This window comes from Ochotona princeps, chromosome 4 (assembly GCF_030435755.1).
Source record: "Ochotona princeps isolate mOchPri1 chromosome 4, mOchPri1.hap1, whole genome shotgun sequence".
NCBI lineage: Eukaryota > Metazoa > Chordata > Mammalia > Lagomorpha > Ochotonidae > Ochotona > Ochotona princeps.
The window spans coordinates 53,172,470-53,190,596 of record NC_080835.1 but is presented as its reverse complement, the minus strand read 5'-3'; the positions used below and the strand labels follow the sequence as shown (position 1 = coordinate 53,190,596).

Genomic DNA, 18,127 nt, shown 5'->3' with positions numbered 1-18,127 from the left:
GAACCCTGGAGGATCATTCTCTGCAAAAAGAAGAAGAGGGAGGCCTTGACCTTGGCACCAGGCTTAATGGAGAGGGGTGACTTTCCAAAGCAGAGCTCCATCTAGTTGTTAGCTTCTAGATACAGGCAGTTGGGCTCTTCTCCGAAAGTACAAGATGGAGACAGTCCGAACAGAGAAACAAACATTTGAAGGCTTCCCCAGCTCTATTAAGGAAAATCAAAACAAAAAAACAAAAAATCTTGACTTTTTGTTACAATTAAATCTAGGAGTCCAAATGCATCACTGCTCAATAGTGTTTTCTATGTGTGTCTTACTTTAAAAAATATATGTATTTATTTAATTTGTTTGGAATGCACAGTTGGGGGGGGGAGAGCCAGAAATCTTCCATTTACTGGTTCACTCCCAAAGTGGCTACAGTGGCCAGGACAGTGCCACACCAAAACCGGGAGCCAGAACTTCTTCTAGTTCTCAAATGCTGGAGAGGCCCAAGGACTTGAGCCATCTTTTACTGTTTTCCCAGGTGCATTAGCAGGGGGCTGGGTGAGAAATGGAACATCCTGGACTTGATCTGGTGCTGATATGGGATGCTGGTGCTATAGGTGGCAGCTTAATGTACTATGGCACAAACCAGCCACATGCCTTACTCCTACATAGAGAGTGATAGAAAGAGATCACCTGATATTTGAGAGAAAGCTTTGCCATCAATAACGGAAGCTAAAGTAAGTTGATAAAAGGGACCCCACTGCGTCTCGCCCCTCTCCCTGCCCGCCAAAAAGGGGTGGAGGTGAAGAAATAGAGAGAAGAAGGCATGTAAGCCAAGATAGACAGTGTGGGAAACAAAAGAGAAAGTTTGCAAGAATTAGCCAGAGAGGGCCCGGTGCCGTGGCCTAGCGGCTAAAGTCCTCGCCCTGAACGCACCGGGATCCCATATGGGCGCCGGTTCTAATCCCGGCAGCTCCACTTCCCATCCAGCTCCCTGCTTGTGGCCTGGGAAAGCAGTCGAGGACGGCCCAAAGCCTTGGGTTCCTGCACCCTTGTGGGAGACCTGGAAGAGGTTCCAGGTTCCTGGCTTCGGATCAGTGCAGCACCGGCCGTTGCGGCTCACTTGGGGAGTGAATCATTGGATGGAAGATCTTCCTCTCTGTCTCTCCTCCTCTCTATATATCTGCCTTTCCAATAAAAAAAAATAATAAATCTTAAAAAAAAAAAAAAGAATTAGCCAGAGAAGCTACTGTCTCTAAGTTGACAGTATTCAGATGATCTTGGGAAGGGTGTATTTTCATGATACCACCCCAGATCCCTGATGTGGGAGAAGGAGAGTCACTGATTGATAGACAGGTGGGACTTACAGAGAGCAGGAGGAGTGTGGCTTTCAGCGCATGACTCTAAGCTGGCTACCAACAGGTCTCATTTCCTCCTCCTCTCCGAGATTTCAGATTATTAATGTAAGGGATGTTGAAGGGTACACAGTAATCACACCTCTGTACTTCATTCCTGCTGATGAAGGACACAAGGCTTGCCTATCCTGAGTTTAGAACTCTTGTTTCTTTTACATTTGATGGATCCCTGTCACTAGCTGAAGAACTTCCACTAATGCCAGTGGCTGTGGCCCCTGGCATCTTCATCGTTACTCTGAGATATTGTTGGCTTCTTTGTACAGGAGTCAGCAACCTAGATGATCTAATCATACAACCTATGTGCTGAGACTAGACTAGCCCTCTAGTTCTGATCTCTGAGACCAGAGACCCTGATGTGTCTGAGACGATCAGGAGATGAAAGGACGTGCTGCTTGCTGACACCAGTGGCCCTTAGTGGTCCCCACCCAGCCTGTGAGTGATGGCAATCTACATGCCACCTGCCCCTACCCTGGCCCTGCCTTGCAGACTTAATGTCAAAGAATAGACAACCATTCTGGCACACTGGTATGGTTAGCATGAATCTGGCCCAGAATCCCAGCCAGCTATTGGCTGCTTTTCTCCTAGTAGTATAACACTTTCCTAGGTGGAAGGGGACCTGGACAGTTGCTAGCAGCTAGGAGAAATTTATTTTACTTTGATGGACTGGCGTGATAACCTAGTGGCTAAATGCTTGTTTTGTATCTGCCAAGATCTCATATGGACACCAGTTTGTATTCTGGCTGCTCCACTTCCCACCCAGCTCCCTGCTTGTGGCCTGGGAAAGCAGTTGAGAATGGCCAAAGGCCTTGGGACCCTGCACCTGCGTGAGAAACCCAGAAGCTCCTGGCTCTTGGCTTCGGATCAGCTCAGCTCTGGCCATTGTGGCCACTTGGGGAGTGAACCAACGTGTAGAAGCTGTTTCTCTGTATCTCCTTCCCTGCCTTTCCAATAAAAAATAAAATAAATCTTAAAAAAAAAAAAGATTTATTTTACTTTGAAAGAGTTACCAAGAGAGACAAGGAGATCTTCTCTCCGCTGGTTCACTCCCCAAAAGGCTTCAGTGCTGGGCCAATCCGAAGCTGGGAGCCACGAGCTTTTTGTAAGTCTCCCATGTGGTGCAGAGACCCAAGGCCTTGGGGGCATCCTCCACTGCTTTTCCAGGCCATTAGCAGGGAGCTGGATCGGAAGTGGAGCAGCTGACACTTATGCTAGTGCCCACATGGGATGCTGGCACCACAGGTGGAGGATTAGCTTGATAGGATGCCATGCCGACCCTGGAAGTATGTATTTTTAGAGAAGGAGCTTTGGGACACTTATCAAAAATGAGAGTAGAATGAAAGCAAGTAGAAAACAGAGCAAAGAAACAGATTTCTTTAAATTTAAAAGCTCATTAAGTTGGTTTTCTTGAATTATAATCTTTGCCTTTTGTTTTTCTAGTTTCTTCCCTTCCAGTCTCTAGGAAACAAGGCATTCTAGCATAGGAAATGGATATAAACCCTCAGATGAGGAGTAAGGAATATTCCAGGACCATGATAACATGTGTGACCCAGTGTAGTTCCTGAATACCTGATTCTGGGATAATAAATTGCCTTAAAACCGCTTTAGAAAATGTCTGAGTGGCAACCATGTCCACCTCTTTTTGCAGGGAGGCGGGAGAGTAAAATGGACTAGGGATAATTTTTCCTTCTCCTCCTCCTCTTCCTTTTTTCTCCTCTTTTCCCTACACTTCCTGTATGCTCCAGTGCTGGCCCCAGACTCTTACCCCGCCACCCCTGCTCTCAATGGAATGGAAGGAGGGGCCACTCAGGTTAAGTACCCATGGGTAGGGGATGGGCAAAGGGTACATGATGTCTCAGCTCTCTTGTCCCTGAAGAGCAATCCCTTTAGAGTATTCCACAGATGTTGCAGTGGCAGTGTAGGTAATAGCATAGCTGTACAATGCTAATGTGCAGGCTTCCCTGGAGAGGATGCCAAAGGGCACCTTCTAGGAGGCGAACTGGACATGGCAAGCTGACACATGCACATAAACCTCCTGATTTTTTTTAAATAAGTGGAGTAACTCAGCCTTATTACAATAATAGCATGGGGCAGACGTTGTGCAGAGAAGAAGCCAATACTTGGACAGTCACATTCCGTATGAGGTGCCAGTTCGAGTCCTGACTCCACTCCAGCAGATGATGGCTCAAGTACTCGGTACTTTTCACCGTTGTGAGACATGAATGGAGTTCTTGACTCCTGGCTGTTGCAGACGTTTGGAGAGTGAACTAGCAGATGTACCATCTCTCTCCCTCTCTCTTGTTCTCTCTTTTTCTCCCCCATTCCCCATGACTCTTTCTTTCAAATAAATTTATATCTTTCAAGATAAAATAATGTATTTCCTGAAACTACTGTACCATAATAACGTTTGCCAGACTACTTATAACTTTGAACCTATTAGTTCAAACCTGTACAAGAGAACTGTCTGGAGCAAAGGGCTTTGCCATAAGGGAGTACTTGTTGTAGGGGGAGGGTCCCTGGCCTGTGAGGTAGTTTCTTGGGGACAATTATCATCGATTTTTCTTTGAGCTGATTATTTTAGCTGTCTTTGGATGCTTGGATGGGTGTTTATCAGTAAGGTAAAAAAATGTATCACGCTGCCTCTTTTTCATGGACTTGACACCAGAGAGGACACAGACTTTGGACAGTGTGTGGGGGGAACTTTGATGCTTTAGATTCTGTAAGTGGGACTGGGTTTCAGACAGGGCAGCTTTGATGACAGACTTGATCATCTTATTCATTTAAGGATTATCATTTCAGTGAAACATTTTGAGATGACAGCTGGAAGAGAAGTAGGTCAAATTAGGTATAATTTATGAAATACATCATTAATGAGGCAATAAAAAAGTCAGTTCTGTCTTTCTGACTCCTGAAATTCCAGAGAGGTTAATTACAGGAAAGCCTTCTGGCCATATGTTCCTTTGTCTTGAGAACAGTCCCGCTTGGGCTTAATGTGCTTTCCATGGGACTGCATCCAGTTATACAGTATTCAGCACCAGCATTTATGACCTGAGTTCTTTTGTTTCATATCTGAAGTTATATAAAGCTGACTTTGGTATTTAAGTTATAACTTGAAGAGGTGAGTCTACTAATAGACTACGCTTAAGCTGACCTGTAAGTAACGCTATCACATTGCTTTCAAAATCTATTCTGTGGTTCTTGGGCCTCCCTACCCCTAATAATATGTCAGAATCTTTTTTACTTCACTGCCTTTGTCCTTGCTCTTTTCCCCAAAAATGTTTCTTTGCTGCCCCTCCAGTGTAGCTGGCTACACCTCTACTGAGGCTTGTTTCTATGCCACCACCTTCAAGTGTCCTTTCTTGACTTGCCATTCTGGAGCAAATATCTACTTTTCTTTGAGTGCCTCTTGCAAATTTAATTTTAGCATAATTTACTGTGTTCCACTTGCCTATTCTTCCCTGCTCCAGACTGTAGTGTCTGTAGGGCCCACTTCCCATCCAGCTCCCTGCTGTGGCCTGGGAAAGCAGTGGAGGATGGCGAAAGCGTTGGCACCCTGCACCCATGTGGGAGACTCGGGAGAAGCTCTGGCGCTTGATTTTGGATTGCCTTGGCTCCGACCATTGCAGCCATCTGGAGAGTGAACCAGCAGTTAGATCTTCCTCTCTGTCTCTTCTTTTCTTTGTAAATCTGCCTTTCCAATAAAAATAGAGGAGTCTTTTTTTTTTAAGATTTATTTATTTTTATTATAAAGTCAGATATACAGAGAGGAGGAGAGACAGAGAGGAAGATCTTCCGTCCGATGATTCACTCCCCAAGTGATCCGCAACGGCCGGTGCGCACCGATCCAAAGCCGGGAACCAGGAACCTCTTCAGGGTCTCCCACGCGGGTGCAGGGTCCCAAAGCTTTGGGCCGTCCTCAACTGCTTTCCCAGGCCACAAGCAGGGAGCTGGATGGGAAGTGGAGCTGCCAGGATTAGAACCAGCACCCATATGGGATCCCGGTGCGTTCAAGGTGAGAACTTTAGCTGCAAGGCCACGCTGCCGGGCCTGAGGAGTCTTTAAAAAAAAAAAAAACCTGTTAAGAGGTTTCTTTATTCATTCAAGCTTTTAGCAAATTTATTTTTAGTGCTCCTGTGTGCCAAGACCTGTACACTGCGTTAGGTGCTGAGAGTCACAGAAAGCCAGGAAGTCTGTGCTCACACTCCAGATTCACACGGGCAGGAAGTGGGGTCACAGAATCTACACTGTCTCACCTAAACCCTAAACCCACTGCCACCATTTTTTTTGGTTAAAGATTTATTTATTTTTATTGGAAAGTCAGATATACAGAGAGGAACATCTTCCATCTGATGGTTCACTCCTCAAGTGACCACAACAGCCAGAGCTGAGCCAATCCGAAGCCAGGAGCTAGGAGCTCTTCCAGGCCTCCCACATGGGTGCAGGGTCTCAAGGTTTTGGGCTGTCCTCAACTGCTTTCCCAGCCACAAGCAGGGAGCTGGATGGGAAGGGAGGCCGCTGGGATTAGAACCGGCGCCCATATGGGATCCTGGCGCGTTTAAGGTGAGAACTTTAACCGTTATGCTGTTGCACCAGGCCCGCCCTTTTTTTTGTTGTTGTTGTTAAGATTAATTTATTTTTATTGGAATGACAGCCTGGAGTTTCTTCTGGGTCTCACACACAGATACAAGATCCCAAGGCTTTGGGCCATCTTCTACTGGTTTGCTAGGCCACAAGCCGGGAACTGGATGGGAAGTGGAGCCACTGGGACACAAACCGGGCCCATATGAGACTCTGGCCCATGCAAGGCAAGGTGAGGATTTAGACTATTGCACTGGAATCCCCTATCTTTTTTTTTTTTTTTTTAATAGGCATTTTCCATTGAGTTTGACCCATGTTGAAAGTAGTAGTTCCAAACTTTCATGTACATAACAGGCCCTAACATAAATGGCAGGTGCTTCCTATTTTGAAATACAGTATTTGCCTTCGTGTTAGAAAAAACCCTCAAGTTCATATTAAGTGTTTCAGAAAAGTAATTGGTATCCTTGAGCTAAGATTGAGGTTGTACAGTGTTCACTTCCGAGTGCTGCTTTCCACTGATGTGCGTCATGTACAGGGATGCTTATCTGCCTGTTGGGAAGGAGAGTGCCTTCAGAATGGACAGGTCAAACCCACTGTATTTAACCCCTCCCTCCCCACACATTGTGCCCTGTTGGGGCTGATGCAAGGTCTATTTCTGTTGGAATGGGAAATCTGTGAACTGGAAGAGCGAAGAGAGCAGTAGCCTCTAGCAGCTAGGTAATGTGGATTCTAAGCCATCTATGGGACAGGTGGAGGGCTGGAGAAATGGAGATTGGGTCGGGAGATTGTGCACTGCTCAGTTACTTGAAAAGTAGGTAGTCTCACCTGAAAAATGCTTTACAACTGTGAATTCTTTGTGGCTACTTGCCATTGCCTGTCATAAGTTTTCCTAGCAATTTGTAAATTTTTAAAATGTTTCTTAGAATTGTTGTAATTGTTCCATATTAGAGTATAAATCTATAAGGGTAGAGATCATGCCTGCTTTGTTCATTGATGATTCTGTGACATTCAGCATGATGCCAGACACAGAAGGCACAGAATAAGCATATTTTCATGAATGGAGGGTTTTCTACTGTGCAGATATTCTTGTATCAGCAATCCACTGAGTCATTTATGGACTCAGCAGCCGTTTACTGCCAGGCACGGAGTTAGAGGGAAATTGCAGAAGACCTCTGCCCTGGGGCATTTGAAAGCCATTAGAAGAGATGGACAAGGAAAAAACATGTATATTGGAGGTTTGTATGAAATTCTGCAGAAGCCTAGTGAAGAGGATAAGAAACTTAGATTTAAAATTAAAACTCAGAGGACAAACATTTGGTGCAGTGATTAAAAATCCCCCAAGAGTGTCAAGGTTTGTATCCTATCGCCACTCCCAATCCAGCTCCCTGCTAATGCATGTCCTGGGAGGCAGCAATGATGGTTGAAGTATTTGGTCCCAGATGAGGTTCCTACAACCTCAGACTAGTCTTGGCTGTTATACATTTAATTATTAAACCAACAGATGAAAAATCTCTCTCTCTGTCTCCATGTCTGTCAAATAAATGAATATAGGTTGATTAAATTTATAATCAGATTTATAAATGAATGCAAAAGGAGGCAGGCATTCGGCCTGTGAAGACAGTGGTTATGAATACTTAATGTCACTTCTCTGATAAAGGGAATGTTATAGTGGAGCATGTGCCCACCTTATGATGTGGGTAATACTCCAGTATTAGTTTCTTAAGAAAAGCATGACTTAGCTTTGTTGTATGACCTTAAATTCTGAGATTTTATTTATCTAATTTTTGTTTTTTTGGGTTAAGACATTGTTGGAAACTTATAATATAAAAGAGAAATGCAAAGTTAAAAAAAAAGAAAGATATCTGTGCCTACACTGGAGTGTGTAGGTTCAAGTCCTGGTTCCAGCTCTAGCTCCCAAGTCCACCTTCCTGCTTTTTAGATCTTCAGAGGCAGCAGGTAGTTGAGTGACCAGTAGCTGGATCCCTCTCCCCCACATGGGAACCCTGGATTGTATTCCCAGCTGATGGCTTTGACTCCTATCCGGTTCCAGGCAGCTGTAGGCATTTGGGGAGTGGGTCAGAGGATAGGTGTTCTCCGACTCTGTCTCTCTTTGCCTCTCAAATCTGGGAAAAAAAAAAAAAAAGATACAACTTAATTGGATTTACAGTAACTTATTGACAGTGTAACTCATCTCAAAATTCAAATTTACCTCATTGTTTCAGGCATGTTTTCAACTATTTCTGTCATTTAATTCTGACAGCCTGGAAAGCTAAGTGGCATTATTCTCATTTCAGACAAAGAAAGATTGAATAACTTTCTTGAGGTCACACAGCTGGCAAAGGACAGAGTCAGGATACATTTAAGTCTTTTAACTATATGTTCAGGGCACTTTGTATTAATTCATGTTTCATTTTATAAAGCTCTCAGTTGCCCCTAAAAGATCAGAATTCTTGATGCTTTTGAAGAGTTTCCTAAGAATATTCCAATTCTTCAGACCCTTGAATCTGAACCAGATTGTTACCTTTTTCGTAATGCTTTTCATGAGAAGTGATTTATTCTATGGCACTTTATTTATTTATAATCTTCTGGTATATTATTTTTTTATATTTTAGCTATATGTGCCCAGATTTTAACGTCTTATCAGCCTCTTAGAAAACAAATTTTTTTTAAAGACTTAACATATTTATTTGAAAGGCAGAGTTAAAGAGAGAGATCTTTCATCCACTGGTTCTCTCCCCAGATGGCTACAATGGTGAGGGCTGTGCCAAGTCAAAGCTAGGAGGCAGGAGCTTCACCTGTGTCTGAAATGGGTGGCAGGTGCCCAAGTACTTGGACCATGTTCTGCTGCTTTCCCAGGCACATTAGCAGGTAGCTGGACACACGTGGACACAAACCAATGTCCGTATGAGATGCCAGTGTCACAGGCAGTGACTTTATGGACTATACTACCGTGCCTGCCCGTGGCGTGACTGTCTTAAGGAACTTGCAGCAGTAGGAATAGGTCAGAGGGAACTGTCTTGATGCAGAGTGATTATGGACCACTTCATTGCGTCGGGAGGTGGCAGAGGACATTATTCTCTCACTCAGCCATATACAGATTAGGTAGCTTATGCTTTAGGGGCTGATGTTAATCTTTCTTTGGCAAGGATCTTTACTTTTCTAGACTCTTGTGAAGATCAAATGTAACAATGTGTGGATTATTTTGGACATAGAAAGTATTGTGCAGACAGACGTGTGGATGTGGTTTTTACCCACAGATTAAAAACTTTTTTTTTTTTTTATTGGAAAGACAGATATACAGAGAGGAGGAGAGACAGAAAGGAAGATCTTCCATCCGCTGATATACTCCCCAAGTAGCTACATCAGCTGGAGCTAAGCCGATCCGAGGTCAGGAACCAGGAGCCTCTTCCACGCATGTGCAGGGTCTGCTGCAATATTATAGTACCACCGCTTCAATGTGACATATTTAGGGTCCCTTTGCAGAGGATGGGCCAGAGATTCATACACTAGCTCTCTAGTACTATTGCCTAGAAGGGAGCCATGTTACATCTGTTTTCCAGACGTTGGTTAAAACTGGTCACATGGGAGCCAGCATTATTACACAATGCTTAAAGCCTCTGCCTGTGACACTGGCTTGCTACGTGCATGCTGGTTTGAGATTGGGAAGCTCCACTTCCTGTCCAGCTCCCCGTGCTACTGGCCTGAAAAAGTAGTGAAAGATGGCTCAAATGCTTGGGACCCAGTATCCATGTGGGAGATCTGAAAGAAGCGCCCGGCTCCCAGCTTCATCCAGGGGAGCTTATACTTGAATCCAAGGGAACCTTCTTGGTGGGGAGAGGCTCAGCTGACTGGCTCTGTGATGGAAGCTGAATTGGCTTTTATTGGGTTCTGGAGGTGCAGCCATTCCCTCTTGAGTCTTGTATCCTGCTGTGTGTTGTATGCAGGTGTGGCTGCTGTTTTTTGTTTGTTTGTGTTTTTAAAGACATGTTTATTTGAAAATCAGAGTGAACACAGAGAGAGAAATAGGAAGAAAAAGTTTTCCATCCAACAGTTCTTTCTACAGGTGGCCACAACAGCTAGGGAAGAGTAAGCTGAACCCAGGAGCCAAGAGCTTCCTCCGAGTCTTGCATGTGGGTGCAGGGACCCAAGCACTTGGGCCATCCTCTGCGGCTTTCCTAGGCGTATTAATAGGGAGCTGGATTAGGGAGTGAAGCAGCCTGGACTTGAACCTGCACTCATATTTCAGTTGGCCAGTTAGCTTGCTGTACCACAATGCCTGTCCCGTGGTTGTTTCTTTTGCATATGACCTGCTCAGAATGGTTGGGATTGCTAACTGTGGCCTCCCTGGAAAGTCACATTTTGATTATTCTGAGCTAATCTGGGCCCATGTCTGGATTGCGGAAGTTCCTGATGGGAAGTTTAAACTTTTTATTTCTCAATTGTTTGGAGTTGAAGCAGCTTATGGAAGGAAATGGTTGCATAATTGGGTTGGGAAGGACTTGGTTTAGTCTTTGCCTCACTAATGCGAACCTTGAGACAACAGATGATGCCTCAGGTATGTGAGTGTTTGCCACTGACATGGAAGACTGGGTTGAGTTCTTGGCTGCTGGTGTTAGCCTGGCCCAGACCTGGTTATTGCAGGCATTTGAGAAGAGAAACAGCAGATGGAAAACCAGTCTCTCTGTCTCTAAATAAAATGAAAATACACTTAAAAAAAAAAAAACTTATTTGTTGTCACTTTATTCTACTTCCTCTTAGCCATGGCAACCACTAACCTTTCTTTCTCATGGATTTGCCTTTCTAGACCTAAAATTATGTAGCTTTCTTGAGTCTCAGGAAAGTTCTCATCCACAAAGTGAAGATAATTATAGCTACTATTGTAACTTTAATATGAAAACAAAAATTTTTAAAGGTGTAAGTGGACTTGAATTGTGTATAATAAGCTGTTATGTTGATTGTGTTTTTATTATTATGGTCATTATTATATGGTGATCATTATTTTGTTCCATGTATAGCACCTAGAATAGGACTGGGTGCAAGGCAGGCACTTTCATCTAATTTCCTAGCCTCTGCTGTTTTCCAGGCACTGTTTTAAGAAATCTCAAATATGGATTAAAAAATTGTCCTAGTTCTCAAGCTACCTCACAGCAGAGATGCATACATAGACTATGCTGGTAATAAATAACTAGTACTTTATATGGATGATGTATAAACAGATACATAAGAATAGTGAAGTAGATTAGAGATTAGAAGTAGAGTGAAAGTAAGTGCCATGTTATATGGGAGCAGGAGGGAAAGACAGATTTATAGGGTGACTGAGAGAGATGCTCCCCGTATATCTCTAATTCTCAGGCAAACAGTAAGTGGGGGTTTTTAACCACATTATTGTAGATGAGGAAGCAATGGCTTAGAGATGTTAAGTAGTTTACCCAGTATCAAGTCAAGTTGCCAATGAGAAATTGAGTTAGGATTTGAACCTGACTGAAAGCAAAATCTGTTTTTATTATTGTGGTGCTTACAGAAAGAAACTGCTGTTTCCCTGAAAATTTAGGTAGGTCCTACAAAATAAAACTTGCTGAAAGAACTTGATACTCATTACATATTCTGAAAAATTTAACTCTGCTGGAGCATATTTCTTTCTTTACCTTTCCGACAAGAAGAAGACCTGAGGACAGAGACAGCCCACGCAAGGACCTCTGCTCTGGGAGGGCTCTCTCCTCCTTGGATTGTCCATTGTTGAAGCCGTCAGGCTACTGATTGGTACCTCTTTCTGGGCCACGAGGCTCCTTTGTGTGGCAAGAGACTCTGGGACCTGAATGGAGGGTTTGTGCAGCGCTTCCTGTGAATGCGAAGCATGTCTCTGATTAGCCATGACCTCCTAGCCGCAGATGCATTCATCATCTGGCTTAGCCATCCCATTCCCTCTGTGTGTGGGTCACAGAGCAGCTTCCATTGAATCCGTAGCTTGCTTCTGGTTACATTAGGTGTTATCTCTACCTCCGTCTTGGCTGTACTCATGATCAAGCTAGTGGCTTGGTTATTTTCCACAGACTATCAAAAGGAAAGAGGGCCCTTACAAATCACTGACTCTAACCCTAGCTCATTTTACAGAGACAGAAAGTTGTGGCTCAGGGAACAGAAAGTACCCAGATTGTATACAATCTGAGTTTGAGAGAGACCAGGGTTGTGATGTCTTGGCTCCAGGCTAGTTTTTCTATCTGTTAGGCTCTGCTGTCCTTTTTCTTATCCACATAGGCTTAGAAGCTCTTAGATGGCATAAGTTGTGCTTCATGGGTTTTTTTGTTTTGTTTTATTTTAATTTCTCAGGCACCAAAGTTGTTGGGTGTGCCTAGTAAGTTGTTGGGTTTGTTAAATCTGTGATCATTATCTGGTTTCACATCTTGGGGTTTATAGCCCAACTGGAAGACCTAGTTGGAGCTGGATGGGGGTCTTGGCTTAAGAATTGATAGCACAGGGCCCGGCAGCATGGCCTAGCAGCTAAAGTCCTCACCTTCAACACACCGGGATCCCATATGGGCACCAATTCTAATCCCGGCAGCTCCACTTCCCATCCAGCTCCCTGCTTGTGGCCTGGGAAAGCAGTCGAGGACGGCCCAAAGCTTTGGGACCCTGCACCCGGGTGGGAGACCTGGAAGAGATTCCAAGTTCCCGGCTTTGGATCGGCGTGCATCGGCCCGTTGTGGCTCACTTGGGCAGTGAATCATCGGACAGAAGATCTTCCTCTCTGTCTCTCCTCCTCTCTGTATATCTGACTTTGTAATAAAACTAAATAAATCTTAAAAAAAAGAATTGATAACACAGATAGCATAGTGGCTAAGGCCCTCGCCTTGAATGCCCCGGGATCCCATATGGGCGCCGATTCTAATCCCTGCAGCCCTGCTTCCCATTCAGCTCCCTGCTTGCAGCCTGGGAGGGCAGTCGGGGACACCCTAAGGCCTTGGAACCCTGCAACCACGTGGGAGACCCGGAAGAAGCTCCTGACTCCTGGCTTCAGATTAGCTCAGGGGCTGCCTTTGCAGTCACTTGGGGAGTGGATCATCGGACAGAAGACTTTCCTCTGTCTCTCCTACTCTCTGTATATCTGACTGTCCAATAAAAAATAAAATAAATCTTTTTTTTCCATTTTTTTATTATAGTTTTGATAATCGTTATGTAGTTAAAGAAGTTCAAGGGCTACAGGAAAGTAGGTAAGACTATTACTTCTACATTGTTTTTGTCATGTATCTGGGGTAATGGGGGATATTAAGGGAGAAGACCCACCCAGTCTCCCACCTACCCCCAGGTCCCTGATGTGGGGCATGCGCTGAGGGTCCTGCTCCAGTGATTTTGATATTTCAACAGTCATGAATTGCTGCCACTCTCACCACTCTGACCATGATGAGGTCATTGAAGAATCCACTGATTGACATAGTCCATCTTAGAGTCTTTGTTTGCCCAGTTTTTCAGTGCCAACATATGGCTGAGCAGTTGATTGACTTGTTCTGTCCTCTGACTTTTCATGGTTGGGGTTCTGAGTCTGGCAGTTGGATTGGGGAGATCCCAAAAGAAACTTTGTCTCAGGTGTTCCCGGTCTAGATTCTTGTATGTATTAGCAAGTATAGGGTCCGGCACAGTCCATCGCCACGATCAGCTGGTGGTTGCAATTGCTGGGTTGGTTCTGTTTCCAGCCCTGACTTCCACTGGAACCAATGGGTGTTGCAGTCCAGCCTGATACTACCCAGCACGTACTCGGCCCTCTTATAAACCAGTGGAAGCTGCAGCCTAGTTGGAGTGACCCACAATAACCCCCACCAGGCCTGCCCTCTACCCTGGTTGGCAGTATGTGTAGCAGACTGGTCCAGTCTGTCCCACATCCCATTCAGCTCTCATACATGTCAGTGGGTATTAAAGCCTAATTCCATCTAACCAGCTCCACTATCCAGCCCTCATGGATGTAGTTGGGTGCCTCTCTGTCCAGCCCCTGTCCTAGGTTTCGTGCTCTCCTGTGGGAGTGGTAACCCAAGAGGGAGGAGCCCACTAATTCCCTCCCAGGCCACTCCCACTCCCAGATTATGCACTCTCCAGGTGGTTCGGTGGTTTAATCTTAAAAAAAAAATTGATACCACTGTGATCTCAACTCAATATTCTGACTCACAGTTGTCCACTGTTCTTGTTAGTATCCTTTAACTGGATTGACATGATTTTCACAGAGTAGAAATGGTCTAGGCAGAGCCAAGCTCCTGACGCACTGAGAGTGTTTTTGGAGAGAAACAGCTAGACTGATGTGCTTAAAACAAAGATGGAATTCAGAAAAAGGATGAGGAAAAATGCTGGGGGAGAATGATGAAGAGGACAACAGATCAGTGTAACAGACTTTTGGAGAAGGCTCCTGGAGTTGGGATCCATGAGCATGGTTTGTGGAAATGTGAACACAAATTTGTTTGTTTGGAAGGTAAACAGAAATATTAACAGAGATCTTCCATCTGCTTGTTCACTTCCTAATAGCCAGAGAGGGGGCTAGGCTGAAGCCAGGAGCTTCTTTCTGATTTCCCATATGGGTGCAGGGGCCCAAGAACTTGGATCATCCTGTACTGCATTCCCACGCACATTAGCAGGGAGCTGGATCAGAAGTAGAGCAGCCTACACTTGAGTTGGCACCCATATGGGATGTAGGTGCTGCAGAAAGCAGCTTAACAGGATGAGCTATAGCACTGGCCCTTTTGTTTTTCTCTTTAGTCAAACACAGAAAACCACCAGTTGCTTAGTTTGCCTAGAGCATTGTCAAGTGGTTGAGAATGCTGGAGAGTTGAGGATGAAAATAAATTTTTTTAAAACTGAGAATGCTAGATTTAGGTATCTAATTCTTCATTAATTTAGTTTATTTGGAAGGTACACAGAAATCTCCTATCTGAGGGTTTACTCCCCAAATGCCCACAAATTGTGCCAAGCAACAGTTGGGAGCTAGGAATTCACTCAAGGATACCCATTTTGTCAGGAACTCAAAGATTGGAGCTGTCATCACTGCTACCGCTCATTTCCTTGATGCTGGGTTCAAGAGTGGAGCCCAGACTCAAACCCAGCCACTCAGATGAAGGAGGGGAAGTCCCAAGTGCCAGTAACTGTGACATATGCCTGCCTCAGGATTTAATTTTTATTTCTGTTAATACTGCTGCAGGTATGCTCCCACTATAAAGGTAGGTTGCGGGGACCTTGGACAGCAGCTGAGTAATAAGCCTGCACGTTCACCGTTTGCAGGTTGAGCCTGTTTTGTATAGTTCACTGTGATGGACTCATTATCTGCTGTGTTGGCTGTGCATCCATAAGCAGCCTCAAAGATCTACAATGTGTCATATTTTCCCATTTTTCTGGGCTGAGCATTTGAAAAGCATGCAGCAAGGCAGCTATGCAGGTAAGGGATTTACCTAGCCAGGTGTACCTTCCACCTGTGAACATGGACCATCTCTGTAGACCATCTCTGGAGATTGATTCACAAATAATAAGGTTTTTAACAGATTGCTTTCTTGCAGACTTTACATTTGAGTTCATAGTCGGCCTTGTCCTAAGTTCGGTTCCCAGCTCTGCTGCTGGACTTACTTGTGTGATCACATGTTTTCTCTGGCCCCAAGTTCCTGTATCCATAGTAGCAACACTGCTGGTCTGGAGGATCTCTTCTGGCCCTGCTGGTGTAGGACTCAGTATATGGGACGTAGATCAGCCTCTTTTCTGATGCTCTTCATGAGCACAGATTGCAATGCAGTAAAGCGTGGTTCGATCACTGCACACATATTGGCATGGCTTATTCAACATATGCACTGGAAACAAATGCCATGATGTTCATGCTACTCTCATGTGCTGGGTGTTTTTCTTTTGTTCTGTCCTTGTTATGTTCGCTTCTGCCTTCATGATCTGTCTTTGCCTCTCGTCATCTTGATGCACAGACCGCAGCCCCGGAGATGCCAGTGTGTTTTTGTAGTGTTAGTTTCAAGCGTGTGATTTGCCTTCCTGTTCCTCTTGTATTGCAGTATTCGAGATGTTTGGAAAGAGGCTAAAAAAGCAAGAGAGAAATATAAGGAGCTGTATTTAGGGAAATGTTAGACATAAGTGTCTTTGAACACTTTTTCCCTTAATTTTACTAAATTATTCTGTAGTTTTGGATTGAGTATGTAGTGAGCATACTAAATAATTCATTGCATGTTAAACTTAAGAGCCTTTTTCTCCGAATTTAAAATGTTTATAAATATCCTAGAGATGATGCTACTTTTCTTAAATACTTAATATATGCCAGATACTTAGTGTATGCTAATAAATGCTTTACTTGTATCATCTCATTTAACTCTCATGTCGGCTGTAATTGTGATATCACCATTTGAAAGAGATGAAGATGCTGAGATTCAAAGAAATTCAGGAGCATGACTGGATCACACAGTGAAGTCCAATTTGACTTCAGTAGTGCCTAACTTCACGCTGACTGAGCCCTAGCTTTGTGTCTTCACATTAAAGCACATGGCACACATATGGTAGATATAGGATCTGATTTTTTTTGAAAGGAAGATCAACAGAGAAGGAGAGACAGAATGGAGATCTTCAGTCTACTGGTTTACTGCCTAAGTGGCTGCAATAGCTGGGTCTAGGTCAAGTCAATGCCAGAAGTCAGGAACTCTCTCTCAGTCTCCCACGTGGGTGGAGTGACATGTCTGTAGCTCCCTCTCTAGTATTGGATATTAGTGTTGCAAACAGCAGCTTAACAAATGGGACCACAGTGCTGTCCCCTAGAACCTGAAATTTGATGATTTTTTTTTAGAATTTATTATGTCCTATGGTTTTTACTTGTTTTTATCTTTTATGGTTTTATTTTGTATGCCTTAATAAGATGGACCGCTTCAACTTCTTTTGAATTAGTTTTTCAGTAAATTATTAAAAGGTCTGGAAAAGCAAGGTAATATAACATATTGGGTGTGCCTTCAAGAAACTGATCATTATTATTTATAAGAAAAGACATATAGGGGCCTGGCGCAGTAGCCTAGTAGGTGGGGACCTTGTGCTGGGAACCCATATGGATGCTGGTTCATATCCCAGCTGCTCCACTTCTCTTCCAGCTCTCTGCTTGTAATCTGGGAAAGCAGTAGAGGATGGCCCAAAGATCTGGGACCCTGCACCCATGTGGGAGACCCGGAGGAGGCTCTTGGCTCCTGGCTTTGGATTGGCTCAGCTCTGGCTGTTGCAGCCACTTGGGGAATGAACCAGCAAATAGAGGATCTTTGTCTCTCCTTCTTTCTGTAAGTCTGACTTTCCAATGAAAATGAATGAATCTTTAAAAAAAGAAAAGCCATGCACACAATCACAGGTACTACTTCCTTGTAGTCTGGGAGGAAGAAGCCCCCAACTGTGTAATTCAGGCTATCTGCCAATGTGAGATACCATTTAACATAGGAAGTTACTGTGTTTGTGCGTGTTGTTTTTTTTTTTTAATTTTTTTTTAGATTTATTTATTTTTATTACAAAGTCAGATATACAGAGAGGAGGAGAGACAGAGAGGAAGATCTTGCGTCCAATGATTCACTCCCCAAGTGAGTGCAACGGCCGGTGCTGCACCAATCCAGGGCCGGGAACCTGGAACCTCTTCCGGGTCTCCAACATGGTTGCAGGGTCCCAAAGCTTTGGGCCATCCTCGACTGCTTTCCCAGGCCACAGGCAGGGAGCTGGATGGGAGGTGGAGCTGCCAGGATTAGAACCGGCACCCATATGGGATCCTGACGCATTCAAGGAGAGGACTTTAGCTGCTAGGCCACGCCGCTGGGCCCGCGTGTTGTTTTTTGCTGAGGTTGTTAAGGTATTGTACATGATAATAAAAGATCCTCAACGCCATCAAGTGTAATTAAAAATAAAAGCACAAACCAACAGGGGTAGGCATTTGGTGTAGTGCTTAAGATGCTGCTTGGGGTGGGGCCTGGCACGGTGGCCTAGTGGCTAAAGTCCTATCCGTGCATGTGCCGGGATCCCATATGGACGATGGTTTGTGTTCCAGTTGCTCCACTTCCCTTCCAGCTCCCTTCTTGTGGCCTGGGAAAGTAGTGGAGGATAGCCCAAAGCCTTGGGACCCTGCACCCACATGGGAGAACCATAGGAAGCTCCCAACTCCTGATTCCTAGCTTCGG

General features: G+C 44.4%; 1 protein-coding gene across 3 annotated transcripts in view; it reads left to right on the top strand.

The window, feature by feature from the left end:
• Positions 1-18,127, top strand: part of FAM168A (family with sequence similarity 168 member A) — a 165,889-nt gene that overhangs the window by 68,128 nt on the left and 79,634 nt on the right. The gene's annotated exons all lie outside the window — the stretch shown is intronic.